We start from the raw sequence: 15,077 nt of genomic DNA, 5'->3' as shown, positions 1-15,077 counted from the left end.
GCACATTGCCTCTCCAGCAGACCTGGAGCCCAACCAGAAGCCTATCGCTTCTTTCCTAATAGATATGCTGGTCTAAGTATTTTGATTAAAATATTTACAGGGGAAAGATTTCTATTTTTAGAAAAAGAATTTCTTTTGCTTCCTTTTTTTTTTTAATTATAAACATGTCTTTTTCCACTCCTCCTTTCGAGTTTTCTTTGAGATTTTTAACCCCATAAGTCAAGGAAGGATGGAGATCAAAATACTGGCATCAGCTTTTCTTTAACTGCAAAGATTTCAATCCTTTTTAATGTTAATTTTTCACTATTCTGCTTTAAAACAAAGTCAAGCCTTTCCGCTCTACTCAAACCATTTAACCATGCAACAATTGTTCCTTTTCTTCCCCTACTGTAAGTCCTAACACATACAGAGAAAAGCGCTGGAGCTTGAATTCCCTTTCTCAAATTTTCAGCATCTGCTTGGAAAGATGTGTTTGAAAACACATGAAGGAATTGTTTTGCAGAACTCAGCATCTTCAGACTATTTTATCCCTCTAATTGCTGAAGCTGACTGCTATAGCCAGGTTTACTGCCTTATGGGCCATTTCAGTGCTTGAGAAAAAGACACTTAAAAAAATGCTGTGGCCAGCTCCACTGAGTCGTTGTGTCAAACCTGTATAAAGTCATCCTACCAATAAATTGAATGAGAATGAACTAAATAGCATTCTACTAATGTAAAAGGCTTGTATTTCCAGACAGAGGAAGAGATTTTGTTATGCCATAGTACTGGCAAGCGTCTGTTTTTGTCTGTCGTTTTCCTTCTCTGGACTCTGATTTTATTATCATTTCACTGTAATGAAAAGCACAAATCATCTGGACAGCCGTGGCAAGGAGCTGTATCTCCCAGCCCTGATGTCACCATATATTTCAAGGCTTTGTCATTGTATTGCTATGAAAAACACCCATCAGTTCGAGGGGCAGTGTGCAAATAAACAGGAGTTGGCTGCATGGTCACTCATGTCAGCCCTGCTTTTACTGGTGCCTTCTTTCCTGGCTCCATGGGCAGGAACTCCCTAAGGAGCCTTTGGGTTCCCCTACGGGGCCAGGGCTGAGCATTTCCCTTGGGGAAAGTAAAAACTCACAGCACAGCAGCAGAACTGCTTTCTCCATAGTTTCATGCACAGTGAACAAGTGTTTGGTTGCTATCACTCTGTTTATAATCCAATTGCTACGCGTGTTGGTCTCTCCCACCCTGCAGCAGGAAAGACTGCTTTCTGAATTGCACAAATTTATTGTGACTTATATGCAGAATTCCTGTTGTTGAGACAGAGCTGTGATACAGCAGCTCTTTGAGGCTCAGCTCCCTCCCGTAAATTGAGGAGGCACTGGACTGGAGCACTCAGCATTGTTTCAGCTTTCTGTCAATATTCAAATCGCCTTCCAGCACACTATGCCTGCTCATGTGCTAAGAAACAGCTGCGAGCAAATCTTATTTGGGTCTTTCTGTAAAAAGCTGCAGGAAGGAGATCGAATCTGAAGAAACCAAGTGACCTTGCTTAAAAAGGCAGCTCAGCTTTAATGTCATTGTATGAAACATTCCAGAAGGAGCTGGTGATTGAGATATGTAACATGATCTAGGGAAAAGTGACCCCAATTTCTGGTTACTGACCCTCATCTTACCTGCTACAGCTGCAGAAAGCTCAAGTAGCTGTGTGAAGGCAGGTGTGAACACACTCAGACCCTACCAAACATGGTGACGCATTCCTAACAACAAGAAGAATTATGTTGGGGAAAAACTTAATGGGTTTTGTCCTGGAAACTTTTTCAAGTAACTGCTTCATTAAAAAATGACTGTATACTGCAAATCTGTCTTAAGTGTGCTGTTAGGAAAATGATCTTGTGTAGGGAGGTTTTTCCTCGTGTAAGGACTTGTACATGTCTGGAGGGCATCAGTGCTTGCATTCTGCTTTTCTTCAACAGCAAGATGGAGTCAGAGAGACACCATCAAACTCTCACCAGAGAAAAGACTGTAGGGTAAGAAAAGGTTATGAGAAAGTGCACTGTAAAAACTCTACTTTCTCACCAGAAGTTGTATTAAGCCATCTAAGTGTCTCTCTGGGGGGCTCTGAGCATCCACAAGGTAGGCACAAAGCAGCCAGCAGTGCTTGAGCAGTACTTCCCTTCATGAAGCCATCCTAGGTCGTCACTGCAGAAGCACGGTGCTCTTGCAATTTGTAAAGGAAAATATCTGAGGTCCAGATATTTGTGGTGTGATTTGAACTCCAAGTAGTGGGCTTGGGTTGTTTGGGTTTTTGTTGTGGAAAAAAAGTACAGTGATATTTGTCCACTTCATGTTTATGATACCAATTAGCATTCCAAGTCTGGATATCTCAAAACACCAGTACGATTCCTAATGTGTAGACTGGGTAATAAAAACACTGCTGTGACCAAGGCAGCACTTATTTTGGACTGAAACCCAGAACAAAAGCAACTAGAACTAATCATTGATAAGTCCGCAAAACCTCCAGCTTGAAAAGTAAAAAATTTTGAGGCACACGCCTTCGCTATGGCCGGTCCATAAGAGCCTACTACTTTCTGGGCACGTCCTTAGGGATCTACAAAACTAAAAGTTGGGTTTTTTTCTCATTCACGTATGTTATTTTAAAGTATATATGCATGACACATTATATACATAATACACACACCTGCACATTCAGCATTGCATTGACTACATGAATGCATTGACAACATTCTCAAATTTGCCCACCCGTATCACCCTTTGGAAAACAGCAATTAGAAATATTAGTAGTATTGATTATAAAGCAGTGCCACATGCTTGAGTCTAACAGAGATAAACTTGCAACATGGTGAATGCAGTCTCAAGAGGTGGCTGCAATGCCATGCAGTCAGCATTATTCCTGCTCTTCTGGGCTACGTGTGCTCCAAGAAGCAGGCCAAAACATTATATTAAATACAGATCTTTAATGTTTCAAATTCCATTACATAGTGGCATTTAATTCATAACTTCAGAGAAAGAAAGCAGACATTATTAAATTTACTTTTATTTTGAGCAGACAAAATTATGTAAATTTTAACCTTTTAACTAAATACAAGATTTATTGAATTTCTGAGCATCTGAATATTGCACAGCTCTTCTAGTGGCTATTTGTACTTTCATCACATTCACTACAAAGCATCACTTGCCTTCAAAGGGTGAAAGATCAGTATCAAAATTAAAATTTCACCCTAGCTGAGTTTGGCCCTCATTTTGACCATCAGCGCTGTTTTACAGAGATGCACTGAAGCAGCCTTAGAAAGCAGAAAATGCAAGTGCAAGGGGAGAGCTGGGCAAACACCCAGCTGTATCTCTGAGGCATGTCTCCACATGTGTATCTTCTGGAGGTTAGGCTGAAAAGGACAGAAGCACAGGCTGACAGCAGGACTGCTCCATCATGCAAGTCTTCATATTCAGAGATCTTAATTATTTGTCTGTGTGACCTCTGTGTCGTAATGCAGTCGCTCTTTGGACAAGTGAACGTCTTTGCCTCTATCTGAAGTCAGGAAGAATTAGATTACAGATGACAAGTTCAAACCCATAGAAGGAAGAAAATGCAATGTCTGTGACAAAAATAAATAAATAAATGAGTTAAAATCATATGCTGTTTGTGTGCATTCCTATAATGCCAGAGAATCTGAACATCTTCCAGCGGCTCATGAAGTGGTTCAGTCAGCATTTGTTACATGTGCTTCACCTTCTCTCCCACAGCCACTCAGGGCCTGGTGTGTGCCTGTGAAATGCTGTGTTCTGTGCTGGGAGGGGCTCTACATGGCTAACAGAAAGTCTTCATGCCTGTATATTTTTTAATGTCTCCAGGAAAGCTCAGTTTTTATTCTCAAACTAAAAAGTGAAATTTACTCCCCTACCTCCATCAAGTTCTCAGGGTTAACCTTCAGAGATGATTTCAAACACTAGAGACGCCATGGAAATTTTGCCTTTGGCTTTGGGGAAGCATAAAGCAGCATTTATGTGCTAAATTCACACAGACACTGCAACCCTCCCAAAGAAAGCTCCTGTTACGCTTAATATGTTTCAAACAAAATGTTAGTGTCCTCTCCCTCTGATACCTGATGGTCGCAGGCCAAGAAAGCACAAGGCCCGGTTTTAATCTCTCTGAAGCAGAAAACACTGCCCTTCAGTGAAAGCAGATGGGAAATCCTGGGATTCCAGGCAATTACACACAGGTGGGGATCCAGGAATAGAGAATCAGTGAAGTTAAACTCTTTTGCCCTGCTGGAATGGATGAGTCCTCTGTAAGGATAGACTCAAAGGAGTAATATTTTACCAGCTGAGGGATTACAACCATTGACAGCTTCTCAAAAAGAATAGCAGCTTAGGGAAAGTGCACCCTGAAGGCAAAACCTCTTGGTTCATAACTGAGCTTCAACTCTCATTGTGCTTGTGATGCCCCAACACTGTAAATGGGTATACTCACCCAAACAACACATACCTCCATCATACCACTGAGTTCTCTTTGAGACATGAAAAGTTCTGCAGCCCCAGCAGTGGCAAAGAAGTTGTGTTACCACTCCATAATGGCAGATATTAAAACCAATTATAATCATAAACCGTCCAGCACACCATGCAAGAACTGGCGAAAATAGTCTGAGCCACAGCCGACACCTGAGATACAAGTCACTTTTGCAGCCTTCTAGCACTGACCTATTGTGGACTGTATGTATGTTTGAAATAAAAGCAGACTGAGACTCCCATGAGGTGCAGAGTTTTTGCGGCTGCTAGTGAGCAGCACAGAGTTCTGATGCATTCGGCATCAAACAGCCCATTCTGGTCCGGCATTGTGTCACTTCCTGGAGATGGTAGGCTGCATCATATAGCGTCTTCCCACTGAGTTCGGTATGAATTATTCCTGCTCCAAAGGACAATTGAGATATTTGACTTCTGTACTCCACCAGTGCCGCTGGTAGGGGCAGGAACTCAAGTGAGTTTCTTGGAGCTTGGCAGAATTACCTTCAAAATCAGTGGCCTGGACACTATGACTGTATCTCCTAATCCTACAAAAGTGTTTGAGGTCCACCAACAAGAAGGATGTTATGCCAGATTACTACTTAGAAGATGCTAAATTCAAAGGTTAGAAGTATAGCTCTGCGTATTAAAGGTCACTAGTGAATTTGCAAGAAGGCAGTTTTCTGAACAAAGTACTATTGACCTCCATACAAGAGAGGTTTTACATCTGTTTTTAAGCCCCTGCTTCTCCAGATAGTTGCCGAAGTCCATCAGCGGAAGGGTGGGGATGAGCTGGGATGAAATGAAACACCTTGTTTAGATTTAAGGGCATTTTAAGGTTGCTAGTCCTTCACAGTTTCAAATAATGTGAAATAAGATATTCTAATAAAATGGAAGCATTTAATTCGAGAATAGCCAGAAAAAAAGAAGTTCTGCAAAAAGAACCAAAAGTTCTGCAAGTCAAGATCAAGTTGTGAAACAACTGCAGGTTGCTGACAAATCTGTAGCTAACAATGATGCAGTGCGATCAGATGTGCTGTAAGCAAATACAGCATGGTCTGGATACTGCTTCAGTCCCTCTTTGTTGCTGTGGACAGTAGGTGTTTATTGCATAGCTGAAAGACACAGGAAGGTGCACTCTTTGTTAGTGATTGCTCTCCCATGGTTTTCCATCTTTCTTCCATGGAGTTGCACTCAGCTATGACACTTCCCGTGCAGTTATGCAGTGTTGACTACGATGACAAAGTTTGCTTCAAACACATCTGCCCTGGAGCCACTTGTGGCAATTTGAAACACGTTTGTGGCCTGGTTTATAGCATGGCCTCAGAACCAGCCCTACCATCACAACACAGAGGCAGCCAACTTCAGCACAGGGCTGCAGCTCTTGTTCACAGCTGCTAGGAAGGAAGGAACCTCTGAAGGCAGCACACAGGCATGAACTGCAGTCCCACGAGGCACTGTGTGCTGGAGAATCCTGGGTTTTTTGTTGATCAGAGGCGATTCCAGGCAACATGGAACATGGTACATAGCTACAGCACGCCACAAAATGAGGCAGTGTACGTCCCAGCTTCTCACAGTATTGCCACCACCAAAATATAATGGGCTAATTGTTTTGTATTAAGTTTTGGACTCTGTTTCTTGTTAGAGGCAAGTCCACATTTGCTTTGTTAATCTCTTGCAGAAGCGCCTACTGAATTCTGAAGTTTATTTTCACCGGGGAGTTAGTCACACTTGAGTCTCTTTCCCAGTACAGGGAATTGCTGTGTTTCCCATGTGGCTCCCATTTTCCTACAGTCTATTTTTGTCTGGATATACACCCTGCCCTTCATGAAAGCAAACACATGTACTTTGTCACTTAGCCAATGCTATCGTGGTACCTATATCAAATGCACTGTTGTTTTTCCCCTCTACTTCATATGTAGATTCGATGTGTGTGTGTTTATCTGTCTAAAACCAAACCTTCTCAATTAATTAACTTCCAGAAAACACACCGAAGGAAATCTAATTAAAATCAAAATGATGTTTTGTAATGTATTGATAGTATGTAAATTTGGAATGATTTATGTTAACATTATAGTAAGTACACTGTAATTAGCAGCAATTTTAAGATGGAAAATGGTTTCCCAGGATACTGTAAAGCAATTCTTCATGTCTGCATTTGCAGCAAACACTACTCTGAGAAACAGAACTAAGAAGGAACCAGCTTCTGCTCGGCAAAAGGTATATCAAATTGAGCAAGGTAGAACAAATGCTGTGAGGGGGAACTGCTGGGGTAATCTTCCCGCACCTCACAGAGAAGGGTCTCCTTGACCTGCCCTCAGTGCTCACCAGAAACAAGCTGTGATCTCCTTTATTTTGCAGCTATTCACATTCCAGCTTTTTGATAATGGGAAGATGTCTCTAAATATAAAAAAATATAAAACTAAAATATAATTGTGGTAATACCATGTTCACGTAAACACTGAACGCATGGGCAGATTTACAGGGCATACTTTGTGGCCGACCAACATTTAATCAATATTTCTTAACCAGAAACTAATTTTCATGTGCAGCTTTTGCATCACCTTGACACTCTTGTTTGGCACATTTTCATAAGACATGACCCAGTGCAAATGCACAGAGACACAAACCTGACCATGAACAGATGACCAAGTGAGATGGTCACTGGTACAGTGGGAATCAAGCTGCTGGGACATGGCACCTGGGAACAAGCAAAGCTTCAGAATTTGAACTCAGATGCCATTCTACCAGTTTGCTGCCTCTGTTCCCCTTGTATCTTTACATGTCAATACAATTAGACTGACTGTAAGAAGAACAGTCTTCTTGAAACCTGATATTTGTATATTGAAATTGGTGAGCACCATTTACATTAGATATATTTGCTTTTCTCCACATGTAAGATAGGATGTTGGCAGCCACAAATCATCCAAACATGCAGGGGTCCAAAGGAAGATGCAGGCACTGGCTGCATCATTAGGATGAGGTGGCACTAAGTTCAGGCACTCAGGTGAGCACTTTCTCACATGGGAAGTCCTTTGGCTTCCAAGGGCTGCAAACTGTCACCTGTCTACAGGAGACAGTGATCACACGTGGCTCTGAACCTCCAAAAATCCCTTTATGCAAAGGCATTCATACAACCCTGACACATATCAAGATAAAACTGTTAGATAACTCAACATGCCTCTACATTGCTAAAAGGAAAGATGTTATGGATTACACAAGCTAAATACACCCATCTTGTTCCAAGGAAGCAAACACAAGGTTAGCACGTTCATCTGCTGACAGTAACAGATGGCAGCACTAATTGTTGTTCAGAAAGTTCGTGTTGTTTTAATTTCCTCAAGGGCAATGCACAGACGTGGACATGATGTGTTTCCATATTACCACATTTGTGCACCAGGTAGAGGAGTGCTGCCGGGGTGTCCCCCAGGCAGCTGCTGCATGGGCTCCGCTCAGCTCCCGCCTCATGGCTGCCCTCTTTCCTGCCTCCATTTGCTCTTGCTTGGCACGCTGCTACCCCCACAGCACCCAGCGGTGCCCTGTCCCCTCCCAAAGGCAGTTCTGCAGAAGGCTGTTCTCTTTATTTCACTTTTTGCATGAGGTTATTTTGCTGCCGGTCAGCTGGACTGAACAGGCCCCCTAAAGGGGTGAAGACTGATGCTGACAATAGAGAAAAAGAGGCAACCATGCCACTGGGAAAATGGTGAGAGAAAAATCAGAGGAATGGGACTGCACCCTTCAGAGAAGCATGCTGTCAAAGCAACAACAATTTTTTAAATAACAGGATACGAACAGAGCAAAATGCGAGTAATCTTCAGTAATGATGCTTGATGCTTCCGCGTGGGGTGGAGAGCAGCTACAGTGGTATGAATGCAGAGGGGTTGTCAAGGAAACAGACATGTTTTTCTTCAGCTGTGCAGTGAAGCACATACTCCAGACATCCATATAGCCTCATTACCACTGCATCTGAATACCTCACAGCCATTAATAATGAATTTCACCCTTGTAACACCTCTGCTGTAGAGTGGGATTGTATCTCATTTTTAAAGGAACAAGAGAAGGCAGGGTAAGCCCCTTGCCCAGCTGTGCCACCCCTCACAGCTGAGTCAGACTGCTGAAATCTCAGCATATCCCAGCAGCTGTACCAGCCATGCAGCCACCAAAGAGCTGTAAGGGAAGCGTGCAGAGATAACACATCTCCAGCTGCTGATACTGGCCACTAAACCACTGCCAGAGAAGAATACCAGGTTCATTTCCAAGGATAAGTGACACTTTATTCTCTGAATGCATCAGGAATGCATGGATGTGGTCTGCAGCCTTGTACTTTCAAATCAAATAAAGGTATAGGAAAGATATCTTTAAATAACCACACTGGTAATTTTATAAAAAATCCAATGGAAAGAAAGAGATAAGGTATGAGTAGACATTACCCACCAAAATCCTGTCAGTACCCTTTTGTCATGCTCCATTCACTTCTGTCTACCAGCACAGCTCCCTGTGAGCTTAGGGAAGATGAAGGAAGGGCCCAGTCATAGATAAGTAGACCATCTGCTGTTATCTAGTGCTCAGGCTGTATTTTCTTTGCCCTTTGTTTTCATTTTAGTTTCCAGTCTTTCACAGGTTCTTCAAACTTTGCTCTTATTTGAGCAAAGCACCGTGAGCTATGGACAGGAGCAGCACGTGTCATGTTCCGTCAGTCTGACAAAGGTAGATTTTCTGGTTTGGACATACAGGTAACTAAGCACTGATTCACTTACATGACTGAAGATGACACTTTCATAATTATTAACACAGATTTGATTTCAGTAGTCATCAAAAAGGGAAAATATCCGCACCCTAATATCATCTTTGAAGACGCTGACTGTCCTATCACACTCTCCCATTTAAAGGCCTCTTATTATTCTCAGATTTTCCTCAGATTTAAATTATGAAAAGGCTATCAAAAGAGAAATAAGTAAATAAATAAATAAACATCAGAACACAAAATCACATCTAATTTGCCCTTAGGAACCCTCTTAAGTACCTGTGCCATGAAAGTTTAAGGTCTCAAAAGTTTTCAGAGTTTATGATACAGAAATTCTCAAATCTCATCCCACACACGTGCTTTTTCCTTCTAATAAAAGAGACCAACATACCCCATTGTTTCCAGTGCAGTTATGGGTTTATCTGGGATCCACAGAAGTTGAGGGAATACAGTGACTGTGATCTCTTCTGTTTTCTCTCCTGTACCCTCTGTTTGCAGTATTTTCTTATGTCAGATAACTCAGTCTTTGAAGACTTCAGGGCTGCTACAGTAAGTCACTATGGATGTTCGCATTCAGAAATGCACTCAAGCCCAAAAGAAAAGCCATCTGAAACATAACATACTTTTTTTTTTTTTACAGTGAATTGGATCACTCAGAAGTATGAGAGGAGAAAAAGAATAAAATCTGCATTGTTCAAATCTTTGTACAAGACGAAAAACGCACGGATTGTGCATCTCCTTCTGTTTGAAAAAGAGTGCATCTGGGGGCTTAACACTCAATTGCAGTTCATCTAATTCTATGCAGAAATATCTAACATGGTTACAGCTGATTCTTCTTGTGAGACACTTAAGGACAAAAGACAAAAATTTGTAAGAGCAAGGGCTGTTACGAACTAATTGCAAATCAGAAGCCTGCGTAACTTGCAACAAAACAGTCTGGGGCAGAGGCTTGTCACAAACACAGCTGTTTAATGTATAGCACGAAAAATCGAAAGACATCCTTTTCTTTGTGCCCAAAGAACTCGCTCATCTCTCTGGTCTCAGAAGAGTTCTTTAAAAGAAAAATGAGCTAACTAACTATGAAGGCAAGGATGCCAATGGTAGATGAAGAGATTGTTGTAACTACTTCAACCACGCCTATAATAATTTCTCCATCATTTACCTGCAGCACTACCTACATCATCTGACAAGCCCATCTGTGTCCAAGCCAGCAACACCTCCCATCTAGTGAGCAATCATTTGTCAAACCTTCCCCAGGGTGAGAGACCTGCCTTCCTATTGCCCTTATCAGCTAACTATTATTGTCACTGTTATGACTGCTAAGCCACGGCAGTGATAAATAAGACGTTGCCCTGCTCAAAGCTTTTCCACTCAAGAAAAAAGATCTCAAGCAGTCAGACCTGCTCCCAGCAGCCCTGATGGGAATGGAAGCAGCTGCGGAGCACTACAAATACCATCGGCCCTCCTGGTCACACTAGATACACAAGGGTAGAGCTACAGTGGCTGACCTTGGGTATACGCCAGATGCTGTGCAGGGTGCCCATGACCCCGAGACAGGTAACTGCTGAAGGCTGAACTACAGCACACTAGGATCGCATTACTGAAGCACAAAAATTGATGGTATATGTTAGAGCCTAACTCTCCCTGTTTTCAAATGTCCCATGCCCTAGTGACTTGCGAAAACTCAGCCCACTTCAGGAAGATATCCATGCTACTGCATCTCTACTTTCCAGGCAGTTTTTCAGACATTCAAACCAGGCTGGGCTCCTGGAACCAATTTCCCTTAACTTGCCCTTAGACACAACAGTGAACACAGGCAACCTTCCAAGCAAAGCGTTACTTACCCATGGGAGAACGGCAATTAACAACCAAAATGTTACAACATCGAAACAGCTTCCACACATCTAGAGGTCATCATTTCCAAACGGCTGGCCAGAACCCACCATGGCTGCCGCGGGCAGGGCCAGGCCACAGTGCCTCTCTTGTGTGGACTCTTGAGTTCCAACAATGGCTCCCCTGGCCCACCCAGCCTGCCTGGTGCCCCCACTGCATCCATGGGTTGCGTCCATTGTGACCAGATTGGGTAGAAACAAAATTTGGAGGACTTTCACTCTTGGGTCCAAGATGTTCCAGCCAAGGACTCAAGTCAGAACCTGTACCACAGAAAAAAAGGCAAAGGGTCTCAGTAACTGGGGACTCCGCACTGATGGAAACTGAGGCACCCATTTGCTGCCCAGATAGTCTCTCTAGGGAGATTTTCTGCCTGATGGGGGCCCACATTCAGGGCATCAGGAAGAAGTTACCATGTATGATAAAGCTGGAGGACTACTATCTGCTCCTGCTCTTTCAAGCTGGGTCACAGGAGGCAGCAAGTAGGAAATTACAAAATATTAAAAAAGAGTTTATATCCTTTGGGAAGATGTTGAAGGGATTGGAAGCAGGGGTAGAGTTCTCCTTGACCCTCCTGACTGGAGGCTGGGATCTGAGAAGAAGGAGGAGAACAAACCAGCTGTATGAATGGTTGCATGGATGGTGTCACTCTCAGAGTTTTGGATACTATGATCTTGGATGCAGCTTCAGCAGACCAGGCATGTTGATGGGATGCAACCATCCAAGAGGGTCAAGAATATAGTGGGCTGCAAGCTGGCTGGGCTTATCACCACAGCTTTAAACTAGATTTGATGGGGTTAGGGGATGTACTGCTGAGTAATAGAGAAGAGCCAGGGAACACTGTCACTTTAGGAAGCAGCGGGGGAAAACATTAGATTTGTCCCAGAGGAATTTGAGAGGGCTACTCCGAGAAGGTAATGCGGCTGATAGCCCAGCTGAAGTGCCTGTATACCTGTTCAGCATCTGGGCCTGGGACCTCCAGCACCAGAAGGATACAAAGCTGCTGGAGTGGGTCCAGACGAGGGCCACAAAGATGATCAGGGGACTGGAACACCTCTCCTATGAAGAAAGGCTGAGGGAGCTGGGCTTGTTCAGCCTGCAGAAGAGAAGCCTCCGGGGAGACCTCATTGCAGTGTTCCAGTACTTGCTGGGAGCTTCCAAGCAGAAAGGAGACAGGCCTTGTACACGGTCTAACAGTAATAAGACAAGGCAGAATGGTTTTAAACTAAAAGAAGGGAGATTTAGATTAGATATAAGGAAGAAATCTCTTACTGAGAGTAGTGAGGCACAGGCACAGACCCAGAAAAGTTGTGGGTGCCCCATCCCTGGAGGCATTCAAGGCCAGGCTGGATGGGGCTGTGGGCAGCCTGAGCTCGTGGGTGGCAGCTCTGCCCACAGCAGGGGGGATGAAACCGGATCATCTTTAAGGTTCCTTCCAACCCAAACCATTATATGATTCTGTGATTCTGTGACAACATAAAATGGACTTGAAGGGACTGTTTCATGTGAAATAACTGTCTAACCACTGATAGCAGGTACCAAGGATTGTTCTATTTATTTTGTCCAGTAAAAATCCTACTGTTAATAAATCTACTTCAGAGCTTTATAACGCTGACAGATTTTTACCAGATGAGCTGTGTGGAACAAAGTAGGATGGAAGAAAGAAAATTTTAATCCACTTGTGCATTTTCGTGGCCCTACAAGGAACTAGAAATAAAACAGTTTCTGGCATAACTTCAAAAAAAGCCTTAAGCTGTTCTATATTACATAGCTGCCACAATCCGCAAGAAGGTGGGGCTGGAAGAAAAGGCATCTTCATAATAATCCTCACCAAATTAGCTTTTTTTTTAAATCTGTTTGCGCTGTGAACTAAAACACTGTCCATTTCCTCAAAGGTGTATTCCAAAATCTGAAACACCTTGTATTTCTTAGTATTTAAAATACTTACATTAGTATTACAATATTTGGAGTATTGACCATATAGTCATACTTAAACCAGCTGAAACATTTAATGATTGAGTTATACTGAACTTAAAGATCATAAATTTTGAAATAGATTTTAAAATTAGCATACCTACAAAACTGTAGGTGTTCAAAGTCTTACAGAGTTTACTTACTTTGCAAGTCTTACTTGCAGAGTAAACACAATGCTTTGTGGTTTGACCTCTGGAAATCAGTTGCCACAAAGATCCCATGAAGGCAAATCTTCCCTCTGTAGCTGACTTTTGGGGCAAGTGAAAAAGTAAAGAAAGAACAGTATCCCATCTTTTCCCAGGATATAAGCCAATTTCCAGGTGCACGTGCACACACACAAAGCTGAAAGATGCTTTCAAGGATGGCAACGTATCAACAGTCTCGGGGAGGAGGATGGCACAAAGATGTGGAACACTGAAGAGCACTGTTATTGAAACAGGTTATTTCTAGGTATGAAAGGAATTATGGAGATCTGTTAGTGAATTTATATACTTCCAGAAGTGGGAACTGAGAACATGGAAACCTCCAGTGCAAACAGCCTATATGTGAATGGTGCACTGTAGTCCACTCTGGATGTTACTCCAAGCTATGGAAAGATATGAGTGCTTGTTTGTCAATGCAGCAGATACACTGTAGGCTCTGGATTGACTCTCACATTTACATTACCAAAAGTCATTTCCATTAAAAGTTATTGCTCTTAGGAGCAGGGTCTTAAGATGTTGATAGATAATCTTAAATTGCGCGTGTGACTTTTCCCCATTTTACTTTGGGCTCTGGGGTACTTCTATGTTGCTCCGTTTGAACATATTAAACACTAACATTCATGAGGCCTTGGAGGGACACAGATGGCTACATGGAGGTTTTCTGAGGCCCACAGCAAGCCATCAGAACCAGGCTAGTCAAAATGTCCTAAAGCTTGCAATATGGAGCACAGTGACACTTTCCAGAAGGGAAGCAAGCTGTTTGCTGCCTTAGCTTGGGGTGCACAACTGATCGAGAGGAAAACAGGAGAAAAATACACATAGTTGTTCTCAGCATTATGAGAGTTTTTTAATCCATTTCTTAACCAAAGAGAGGAACTCTGGAGGATGCTTAATTCTCTAGAGTTACTAAAACACAGAGTATTAGATCTGTCTTGGCTGGAGGAGAAAGGGTTTTGCAAGGTTCAATCAGCACATGCTATTCACAAATTCTGCAGTTGTGACTCGCAGCATACCTGCAGAATGCCACCACCTTGATCTTCCAAGAGTGTAGACAGGTCCAAATAGGACAACATTTCTGGTTATGCACGTGTCTCAGTCTCCATACAGTTTGTGATATCTAAGTGTTTGTGCTGCTATACAGATGAGAATTAGAGGGAAGCCTACAGCCAACAAAGCAGTTATTCGAACCACAGAGAGCAGAAGTGGTGGGGCACTTCGGAGGTGGAGCTGTGGGAACAGTGGATCCAGTACAATGCTGAACGTGCAGGGAGAACATGAAGGGAGAGTGGAAGGCAGAATGGCAGATATCAAAAGAAAAACCATTTCTGGCAGATCCAAAACAAAACCTTGCAGTTTCCCATGCAGGACAGCATGCACCGCTCCACTCTGGCAGCATCAAAAAGTGAGGGGAAGTTTGAGCAGCCTGGGACACCCTGGGACAATTGTTGCCTCAGCCAGAATCCTGGGGCTCATCTCTCTGGGGAGGTCTACAGTATTGAGTACTGGGTTTGGAGGACAGATCAGATGGATTTTAAATATATTATGTTTGTCTGAGACTTAAGCATGCAAGGGGAAAATATCCTTGAAGAGTTTTTAATCTGCGTTGTCATTAATAGGACAGCAGTATTTGAAGCAAAGGCTTAAACAAATAGAGGTTTGTGTTCAAGAAAAGTGAAGCACAGAGCACTTGCAGCCATAAAGGCATCTTAAGCAACTTGTCTTACCTACTAGGCATAAGGCACATGCTTTTATTCTCCTCTACTAAT

The sequence above is a fragment of the Numida meleagris genome, chromosome 2, assembly GCF_002078875.1.
Source record: "Numida meleagris isolate 19003 breed g44 Domestic line chromosome 2, NumMel1.0, whole genome shotgun sequence".
NCBI classification, from domain to species: Eukaryota; Metazoa; Chordata; class Aves; order Galliformes; family Numididae; genus Numida; species Numida meleagris.
This window is presented reverse-complemented; position numbering follows the sequence as displayed.